This window comes from Choloepus didactylus, chromosome 3 (assembly GCF_015220235.1).
Source record: "Choloepus didactylus isolate mChoDid1 chromosome 3, mChoDid1.pri, whole genome shotgun sequence".
Classification (NCBI taxonomy): domain Eukaryota; kingdom Metazoa; phylum Chordata; class Mammalia; order Pilosa; family Megalonychidae; genus Choloepus; species Choloepus didactylus.
In genome coordinates this window covers 135,120,203-135,130,943 of record NC_051309.1, presented here as the reverse complement: position 1 = coordinate 135,130,943, position 10,741 = coordinate 135,120,203, and positions in this window count along the sequence as shown.

The window sequence follows — 10,741 nt, the reverse complement described above, 5'->3', positions numbered from 1 at the left end:
TGGCTTATTTTACTTGATATTTCTTCAAGGTTCATCCTTGTTGTCGCATGTATTGAAACTTCAGACCTTTTTACAGCTGAATAGTATTCCATTGTGTGTGTGTATATATATATATACAAAATTTTATCCATTCAGCTGTTGACAAACGGGTTGCTTCCATGTTTTGGCAATTGCGAATCATGCTGCTATATTGGTATGCAAATACCTGTTCAAGTTCATACATTCAATTCTTTGGTTATATACTTATAAGTGGGATTGCCAGGTCATATGCTAATTCTATATTTAACTTTCGGAGGATTTCTGGATTTTTATCTTGTTCCTTTGGATAGGCCTTTATTTCCTGTTTCTTTGTGTGTCTTGTAATCTTTTGTTGCATGCTGTACATTTTAATATTTTAAAGTGTTAACCATGGGATTTATTTCCTGAGATGTCCGTTCCTTAAGTTTGTACCCAGCTACTGATATGAGAGAGATTTCCTTGAATGCCAGGAGCTAACAAAAATAAAGAAACCAAGGCAAAAGACAAGAAAGAAACCAGGGCCAAAGAGCCAGTGCAAGTTGGCTCTGCATTGGCTGGTGCTCTCCTTTAGAGTTTAACCCTGCCATCAAGATCAGCCAAAGCTAAATGTGAAGTGCAGGGTCCTCCCTGACTTTTCTGAGCCTTCTTGTCCTGGGCTTTTGCTTGCTCATGACCTGAGGAATGTCCCATTTACAGAAATTCAAATTCCCCCTTTATTCCCTTTGAAATAGACTCCTCCACCCCAAACCCACCCTGGGTACTCTACTGTATTTCTTAAAGCAAGTAATCCTTTGCCCCAGGCCACTTTGACTTATTGTTTCTCAAATTTGCTGTCCTCCAGCTGTTTCTGCATGCAGGGCAATTTTTGGAAGGGCAAGAAAGATACCAGTTGCCTGGTTCAGTCTTCTGGCTGCCACCCAATAGAGTAGCACTTACATACAGGCACTATGATATGCAAATAGGGCTTATTCTTCTCTCTCCAGAACAGGACCAGGGACCCACAATGGAGGGTCAAACTGGCTCCACTCTGCACCTCCTGGGGAGTGGAGAAAGGGCCAGCAAGGGGGTCATGAGCTTCTCCTACAGTTTTTAAAGCTGCATTTTCTTGATACAGCACTCACCTAGTTACAGCAACCCTTTAACTGTTTTCCAGAGTTTTGAGGAAGGTGGCTCTGCCACTTTTTGCTAGTTATTCAAAGATTCTGTGGAGGAACAGAACCCTGGAGTATCTTACACCACCATCTTGGTTGACAAGAAGCCTGGAATTATTCTTAATAGATCCCAACAACTTTTATTGCCAAGAGTCAATATCTCCAGCACTCTGCTCCTCCACTGAGTTAACTTTCTGGGTAACTGAAGTCTAAGGTTTTAAAGAGACCCAGTTTTTTCAGTTAAGTCTTTATAACCAATAATAAGCCTTCTTAAATGGAGTACCAAGAATGTCCAATAAGGGCTGGTAGATCTTGTCACCCCTACATTACATGGTCTCTAGCAGTTGTGCTTTTTCAGTTCTTGTACCTGTTTCTCTATGGCACTTTTCTGGCATCCTCTATAGAAGCCTATCCATTTTTGTCACTTCTTATTGTGCTTCCCTATCTAACAACCATCCCTTCTTCTAATTTGTGGCCTCTAATTTTCTGTGGTTTGGGAAACGTTACAACTATTTATGCCAAAGTATGAATCTATAAATGTAAGAATTTATCAATGTGTATATATTACTATCCCTTTCCCCAAAGGATATGTGGTACCTTTTAAAATTATCAGAAAGATAATGATTTTGAAGGAATTTGAATGAAAAGAAAATAATAAGTAGATAATAAAGCCAAGAGTAACTAACGCACTAAGTCTCTCTATAATGCTAGCACTAGGTAGCAAGTAGAGCTGTAAGCTTCCTGGAAGCCAAAGTAAAGATGAAACAGGGATCAATTAGTTATGAGTTCACAATGCTCAGAAAATAAAAACAGGCCAGCTACTCAGAAAAATTACTACCTCTCTTGACATTAAGACCAAAGAGATATTTTTCTCATGATGGTCTTAAAAAGGATGATATACAATAGGATAATGCCTTCAACAGCATATTCTGACAATAGCCAGCAAAATATTTCAAATGGTGTTTCTTGTAAAATCCCTAATACAAGCCAGTAGCAAATAGCCAAGTAAAATACATCTAAAGAAAGAGTGAAAGGAATCAGACTGAGCTATGAGACTCTCAGTAAGTAATATGCACAAACTTCAATACATGGACTTCGTGAAAACTATTGCTACATACTTCCTAACTGATGGCTGTGTTCCAAATAAGTAGATTCATAAAAATTTATATGTATTTTATAGGGAAACTACTTCTTTTCAGTAATATCTATTTATAAACCATTTTTAAATACTCCTAGTCATTAGATTTAGTTAGCTCTAAATTCCAGCCTTGTTGCTATCTTCATTTTATGAAAAAGGACAAAGAAGTTTTATCATTTGCTCTCCCTTTATAATCTTCAGCTTCCAAACCTTCAGTGATAAGACAAGACTGCCAGATTTTTAAGAAAATTTCTAAATTTGTAAATAGTTAAAGTGAATTGAATAATGACAAACTCTAATTCACACGCTAACTAGGAGAAATTCTTTCACTGTGAAGTGAATTTAATCAAAGTTTATTCAACGAATTCCAAAGCAAACCCACCCAACCACTTTACCTTCCATTTAGATTCCTAACCACAGGATTTGGGAACTGTTCCTTACTTTAATTCTTTACTTGTACAGGGCCTACTGTATATAGAGAATGTTTGCATGTTTGGATTCTCTGAACAACACAATGAATTCCCCACACGATACCACAACACAATTGCTCGGCTATCAAGTAAAGCTTTTTTATCCTGCTGAGTTCAAAGTTCAAAATTTATTTCTTAGCTTAATGCAATGCTAGTGCAAGTGTGTTTAATATATTCATTCTAAATGCCATCAGAGGATGGTGGTGTCAACATTTTGGCTTTGTTTGGACAGCTTTTGTGCAAGTGCAAACACTGAGTGTATGAAATCTAATGAGATTAGGCGCTTACTGCAAAATTAAAGGCAGGCGACTATACTTCAAAGACATTACCGCAGTGCAAATCCCTGACTCTATTTCTTGGGCCATTTCAGCAAACTAAAGTTTGAGAATCGCATTTACCAAAAGATTTTCTTCATAGCAACCCTTTATTGGAATACTTGATATTAAATACCTCCTAAAGAATACAGGTTTTTTTAGTATTTTTTTTCCTCATTAAAGGGAGCTATAATTAAGGAGGATGAAATTAAATCAAAACAAGTGAAAATTAACCAAAAGGTTTTTACAGACCTAGAATTAAGCAGGAAACCTTTAAAAGCTGTGAATGTTAGTGGTGTTTTTTGTTTTTTTTTTTTCCAAAAATATAGAGAACAAAAGAACTTTGACCCCATCATAAGAAGATAATGAGTCTTCTGATTTATTCAATATAATTAATATTTAATAAAGGTTGACTATGTCCCAGGCACTGTTCTAAGTTATTTACATGTATTAAATTAATCCTAACCACAACCTCATGATGTGTTAATATTATTAGTCCCAATTTACAGATTATAAAACTGAGGTTTATTGAAATTAAATAGTGGTTTATTAAACTAGAAAAATGGACCGAGGGTGGAATAGGAAATATATGCTGAAAAATTGAGTGAGAAAGAACCTTGTGACTAATCACAAAGATTTTTAACTTCATATGAGAGACAACAAAGGACTCTCCAACAAAGGGACAATATATCCAAACCCATTCACCTAAGAACCACTGCTTCTGAGCAAAATCAGATTATAAGAAGTCACCTACAAGCTTCATTATGGCAGTCCAGGGATAGCATGGTTAGGAAGAAAAATACTATAGATAAAAACTATAAGCCTCGCTCGCCAGAGAAATAAAGGAGAAACGGAGGCACAGATGAAGGCCAGTGCTGTTACAGGTGGCCCCAGTATAACAAACCCACAACAAGCCAACAGAGTTGTCATGGTAATAATACACTAGTTGGGGAAGATGAAGGTTTAGAGAAAGCAATAACTTGAGTTTGGGGCCATAACTATTAGGTTGGATCATATAAATTTCCTGATATTTGATCATTTTTTACCCACTAGATCGATAATTTCTTACAGTACAAGCTAAGGATTTGAGATATTCAAGTGGAGAGGCTTCTGATAACAGAATGTTCCATTGGATGTGTGTCTGTTACACTAAGGGCTGTATATATAGATTCAAATCGGTTAGACATGGCTGATAACTTGAAACCAAAAGAGGCCCACGTATTTTTTAACAAGAAGGAAATATAGGTAATAGAGAAGCAGACAGTACCAAAAAGAAAAGAGTAAGAGCACAGTATCTATTTGCGTGGCAGAGGATAACCCCACCTAATGAGAAACTGCAGCCTAGAAAGGTTGCTGATACTGGAGGATGAAAAAATGTTCCACAGAAGTAGGGATAGTTCTGCTCTTAGCAACTTTGTGGCACAGAAACTTCAAGGAAAATATCTGGTACACTTTCAGTAAGAAAAATCAGCCCTTGTTCTCAGGCAATCCCATTCTAGAAACTATCATAGTCTATAACAACCACTAGGTAGTCTTGCTTTTATGTGCACATGGAAAGTAGCAGGCTATTGAGATGGGGAGGGGTAAGGGAAGCTGATGTTCTTAACACGCTTCCTGAACATTGGTGGTGATTAGCCTTGGGTAGGGGGAAAACAAGGGTTGTAAGAGGTCACTGGAAGTTGTAAAAAATTCAGTGACGTTGCAGAGAGAGGAACTCATAAAGGAAAAATAGTAAATAATTCTCTATTACCAGGAAGGACAGACACAGGGCAGGATATTATATCATAACATCAAACTTTCCTTCTATCATTTTCTTTATCCCCATCTCATGTTACTTACATTTTCATACACACACACACACACACAGACACACAGACCCTTTGAAGGCAGGGATTCCTATTTGTATTTCTCAAAGAACCGAGCACAGTGTCTTATACATCGTAGAAATCTAATAAACCTATCAGATGAATGCGGTGAGTTTAAAGGAGGTTACTAGTTCTGATCATTAGAATTTATAATACAATGGTTTAAATATAAATATATTATATTTAAAGGTTTAAATATAAATATAATATAATGGTTTAAACTATTTTAAATGATTAATGAAGTTCAGCCAAACAATAACTAACATTTATAGAGTATGTACTATGGGCCAAAAATTTACGTTCGATTACCTGATTTAATCTCTGTAATAATCCTAAAAGATAGAGCTGTTATTTTCACCATTTACAACTGAGAAAAAACTAGACTTAAAGGGATTAAGTACAAGCCCAAGGTCACATTGCTATTAAGTGGTAGCACAAGGATTCAAACCTTGTGCTTTTTCAAAGTCATAATGTCTATAAAGCCCTTGGCCAAGAGCCAGGTCTCTGGTAAAATTGTTCATGGAAGCTGTCTGTAGCACAATGAGGGTCTCAATATGACAGTTAGCCTTAACCTGGCATTCATAACTTGGTTGTGGCTTTACGGGAGTCACTTCATCTTTATATGTCCTTATTTGCAAAATAAGAGATTGGACAAGATCTTTAAAGTGACTTCGAGGTTTGAACTTCTATGACTTAAGATCTATCTCCAACAATGGAACTAAAGTTGGCTAAAATTCTTGCATCGTCCTGGTTGGTTAAAACCCAAACACACTGATAATCATATTATATGAAGCTGAAAGGAGTTCGTTAAAGTGTGAGGCTTTGGAAAGTTCCTTGCTGGTCTTAGAATTTACTGTCACCCTCAGACAACTATTAACATCACCAACTGACAATAAAGCAAAAGTTCTATAAAATTTTATTTTGTTTTAACAAGCCACCTACAGAGAAGTAGCCAAATAGTAAGTATATAAGGTCACATTTAACAAACTCTCAAAAATGAGGTATCACAAATGAAATAAAGCCAGAGGTCTAACCATAAGTATGAGCACCCTGTCCCCAGTCATATGGATTCAATGATGTCACTTTCCAAGTTCACTTATGAGAAAGCAAACATTTTTAAAACACAAAGGACACAGTTGACAAGGGCATTTTAAAACATAGTATCAGATACCCATTAAACTATATCCTCTCAGCCACCAAAAAGCAGAGGCACAATATCCTGTAACCAAATGTACAATTATCTTGTTTATACCAGGGCAGGAAACTATGATTCTCATCCCCAGGTTAGTCAGAATATCAAATGTTTAATTACTTCAAAGCACACTACTAGTTTCCCAAATGATGTTCAAACACCTTCCTAAGACTGAAACAGCAGCTAGGAGACAGATAGAATCAAAGTCAAATTTCTTGACCTTGTAGATGAAGATTTACGTATAGATACAAGGTTATAGAAAAAGGACTATTGCACTTTATTCTGAAAAGAAATGAATGAGTGGATTCTGTTTAGTTTGCCCCCACCCCGCCAAATGAAAACATGCTCACCAAAGAAGAAGCCCTCTTTTCTCCCAGTGAAAACAAGCAATTTTAACTCTATCATATTTTTGGTGTTTTCTTGTAGCAAACCACTATTGATTGTACATAATGTGCATGAAGGTAAATTATCATCAACTAGAACACTTCTGTCCTCTTTCTTATTTCTCCTCTTTACCACTCCCCATCCCCCTTTACCACCCCCACCCCCCCAACTTAGTCTGACCCATATCTTCAATATTGCATCAATTTCTCTCAAAAATCCCAAAGCTTTTTTAAACTATAGATTATTTTTTCTGTTCATTAATAGAAGAGGAAATCCTGTCCTTGGCCAAAACCACAGAAAAGTATTTGGTGAATCACCAATTAAAACACCAGAGAAAATGTGATAACTTCTCATCCTCAGAAATGGCTTAGCAATTTGCTCACAGTTCAACACATCAAGAATTTCTTGCAGAAGAGAATAAGGACAAAAGGAATCTTTTCTCAAGTTAACAGATAGAAGGGGAAAAAAAAATGCTCACAGTTCCCACTGACCTGATGAGTGTTAATTTAAAGGAAGTCTCACTTTCAGAGGAAAACCACCCACAGTAATAAAGACGATGACTCTGACCCGCCAGGTTGGCAACTGGATGCAGATTCTTGGGAAACCAGCCTCTGTGGTTCACCTCACCCTGATAATGACAGGCCCTTGCCTTACCCTCAATCCTGAAAAAGAAAAAGAAAAAAAACAGCACTCTAAAAATAAGAAGAAAGAAAAGGAGAGTGATGTCCTTGCCAATGCTAGTAGCCGGGAGGCCTAGAAAGAGGTCACTGGATACCCTGCTATTTATTGCCCATTTCCACCCTAGGAAGCTGGGATAAGAGCTTGCCAAGGAGAAAGAAAAAAGACAGATTCTCTCTGTCCTTCCTGTTTACATTAGCAGAATAGAGTCACGTAGATCATTTCAGCTCTATCATTTTTCCCTTTCTATGTACAGTAGCTTCTTAAGGTCAAAGTTTTTAAGAAAAATAATTTCACAATTATTTCTTTAAGTTTTAAACCCCACAACCACCACCTTCTGCATATCGTGTACTTTCTTTTATTGTCTCAATTGAATTTATGGAAATAAAAGACAGTTTTAGTCACCTAATCTGAGAGGCTATGTTTTCTTATTTTAATGGATAGAAGTTAAAATCATTACAGGTTCCCATAGTCTACTCTTCTAGAGTGAACCAGCTACTGAGATTGAGCTATGGAAATAAACAATACTTTCACACTTTTTTAAAAAAAAAAGTTCTCCCATAGGGAAAATAAGGTCAAATTCTCAGGATAAAAAACCATAATAAATTTTAACTTTATTGCAGAAACCTGTGATTTACGGGAAGTGCACACCCAATCCCCTAAATCACTACATTTTTAAAACAGAGGAAGTAAACACTGTTATTGACATACAATTATGTATGTGCTTACCTGGGTAGGAATTTTACAAAATAAAAGGGTTCCCCTAAAAACAAAAGAATTTGACTTATTATCGACTGTAAAGCCTGCAAAGACGGGTATTGTGGTCGGACTTTTTAAAACTTTTTGTATATACACTCTGTAATTACCCCCACAGTCTCAGTGATCAGCTTCCTCAGCCTTCTCTCAGTTGCTGCAAAACTTGTAGATCCTTACCTCCTCTTCAGGGCTTTTGCCACATTATTCCTTCTTTCTAGATCAACAGTTCCTCCTTCGCTGTACCCCTTTGCTCTAACTTGTTATTCGTGCTTTGGTGTAAAGGTCACTTCCTCAGGAAATTCTTTCCTGAATTCCCAGTCTAGGACAGATCCCAATCCACCCCTACTTTCACCCCTACCCCACCATTAGTTGTTCACATGCACTCTAACTTATGTTTCATAGCCCTTAAAACCTTTGTGATAAATTAGTTCTTTGTGTAATTACATATTTAATGACTATGTGTATTTTATGTAATGCCTACCTTCTGCACCAAAAAAGCTCCAAGATAGCAAGGCTATATCTCCTTCCTTCCTGGGGCCCAAGAATCTATGCTGAAAGGATATGCCACTTGAGCATAAATACAAATAAAATATTCAATAAGATGTTTTGAATGAGTGGCTAAAAGTTGCCCCAAATGTTCATTACTGTTCGATCAGCTTCATATTGTTTCCAATCTTCTGGAAGCCCTAGAGAACAGGAATTGGGAACATTTCATCAGAAACCATCCTTTCTGAAGAAATAGGATTAAAAAAGGAAAGTAGTCAATCTCTGACCTGTGAAAAGAGAGCAGTATATAAAATGAAACTGGCTGGCAGAGGTCTACTGATTGGGATAGTTGTTAAAGCTAAAAAGACAAATTTGGGGGTGAAGGTATGCAGGGCAGAGGGGAAAATGGGTTAGAATATGGAGAGTTAAATTCAGACTTTAATATATAAGCAAACTGAAAGTTTTTGCATAATAAACTGACATGATTAAGTTGTGAAATTATTTCAGAGGCAAAATGCAATATTGGTTCAAGGGATAGAAGCTGAAGGCAACAACCAATTAGGAAATTAAAATGGTCTGGGTTTGATGTAAATAAGGACTTAAATTACTGTGGTGGGAGTGGAAATGAAAAAGAATGACTGGATTATAAGACAACAAGAAAGAAGGATTGCTAAAACTGGATCACTCTGGAGAAAAAAGATGAGGGAGGAAGTCTCAGTTCCTAGAGACATCCAGCCTGGGTGGAATGGAAAGAGAAGCACAGACTAGGGGTCCATCATATAGAGCTCTTCCCTCTGCCTGCAACTCTCTGGGTGACCTTGAACAAATCGCTTAAATCCTGTAACGTCACCTCTTTTATTTACAAAGGGAAGTTTGGACCAGATGATCACCAAAATTTAGCATTCTTTGAACTTGGCCTTTCATGGAACTTGTCTTTCATTGGAGAGACAAAGGAATTGTGTGTCATGTTGGGTATGTTGAGTTTGAGGTAAAGTGAGACATTCAGTAAAAGATCATCAAGCTTCTGGGTATACAGAACAGATAAGCCTAGAAGGGAAGCAGCTTGGAGATGTGGATTTAAGCATCAAGGGCCACAAGATTTATATGATGTGAAGGAAGAGAGTAAAAGAGCAGAGGGAGATTGTGAAGAGGAGAAAGTGGACTAGAAAGTGTCTCTAGTCCAGGGAACCCCAATCTCAGGTTACTTGTGACCATAAATATCCCCTCGGGGTGAGAGGATTTTTTCCTACTCCAGGACAGAGTTTCCAATCCAACTGTACATATGCACCTTCTCTAATTCAGCCTGGTGGCAAACTGTAACCAGTAAAGTGGACATGAGAGGAGCTAAGAGCTTGCATTCTCTATTGGTTCCTGGGGCAAGTGGAGAATCCCTGAAGTCCTTCACTAATGCCAAAGGACTCTGGGACCTTGGGTATACACTAATTAGGTATTGATCTAATTTTGCCTTCTCCTTCACAATGCCTCCTCTCCAGGACCATTGCAGAGTTACCTGGAGGCAACACTGACGTGGGTGGTCAGCAGTATGCTTAGCGCTCATGCGATGCTTCAGTGCAAGTCCTGGGAAGAAAATTCAGGTCTCTGCCTTTCAATGCAACTCTCTTTTCTGATAACCATTCTGTCTATTAAAAGCATATGTGCTACACCTTTAAAATTCCCTTTGCCCTAACTGTGAATAGGGTTTCATTGTCTGCTGCCATCCTATCAGAGAAGGAGCATGTGCAGTTCTACAAAACTTGCACCCTTGAGCAGCTGAGAGCTCAGTTTCCTCCAGTGATCCTCAGGCAGACAAGCATTGCCAAGGGCATGTCTGTAGACAAGCATTGCCAAGGGCATGTCTGTATATCTGTTCTCCTTGAAATGCATAAGGGAATATTGTTGCTATGTGGCCTGAGCCAAACAATCCCAGAGTCACCTGACATCCTCCATCCAACATTTAGAAGTCATCAAACTTAATTTCCCCTTTGTGCAATAAAACACCAAGAGGAAGCTTTAATAGATTGTATTATGTAACGGTTCTATAAAAATAGCAAGCCAGCACTAGAACACTTCCTTCCCGGGGTCCAATAACCTATGCTGAAAGGATACACACTGGTTGCCCAGGCAACCATGAGAGATGACACTAGGGAAAAAAACAGCAACAAAAGGACCATTTTTTGGCTCAGTCAAATGAGGTCTGGCTTCAAGCTTGTGATACAGTGAATACAGACGTCCCAGCACAGAGAAGGAACCAGTTAGCAATTCTACTCAGGCACCAGGAGCCTTGCAAAG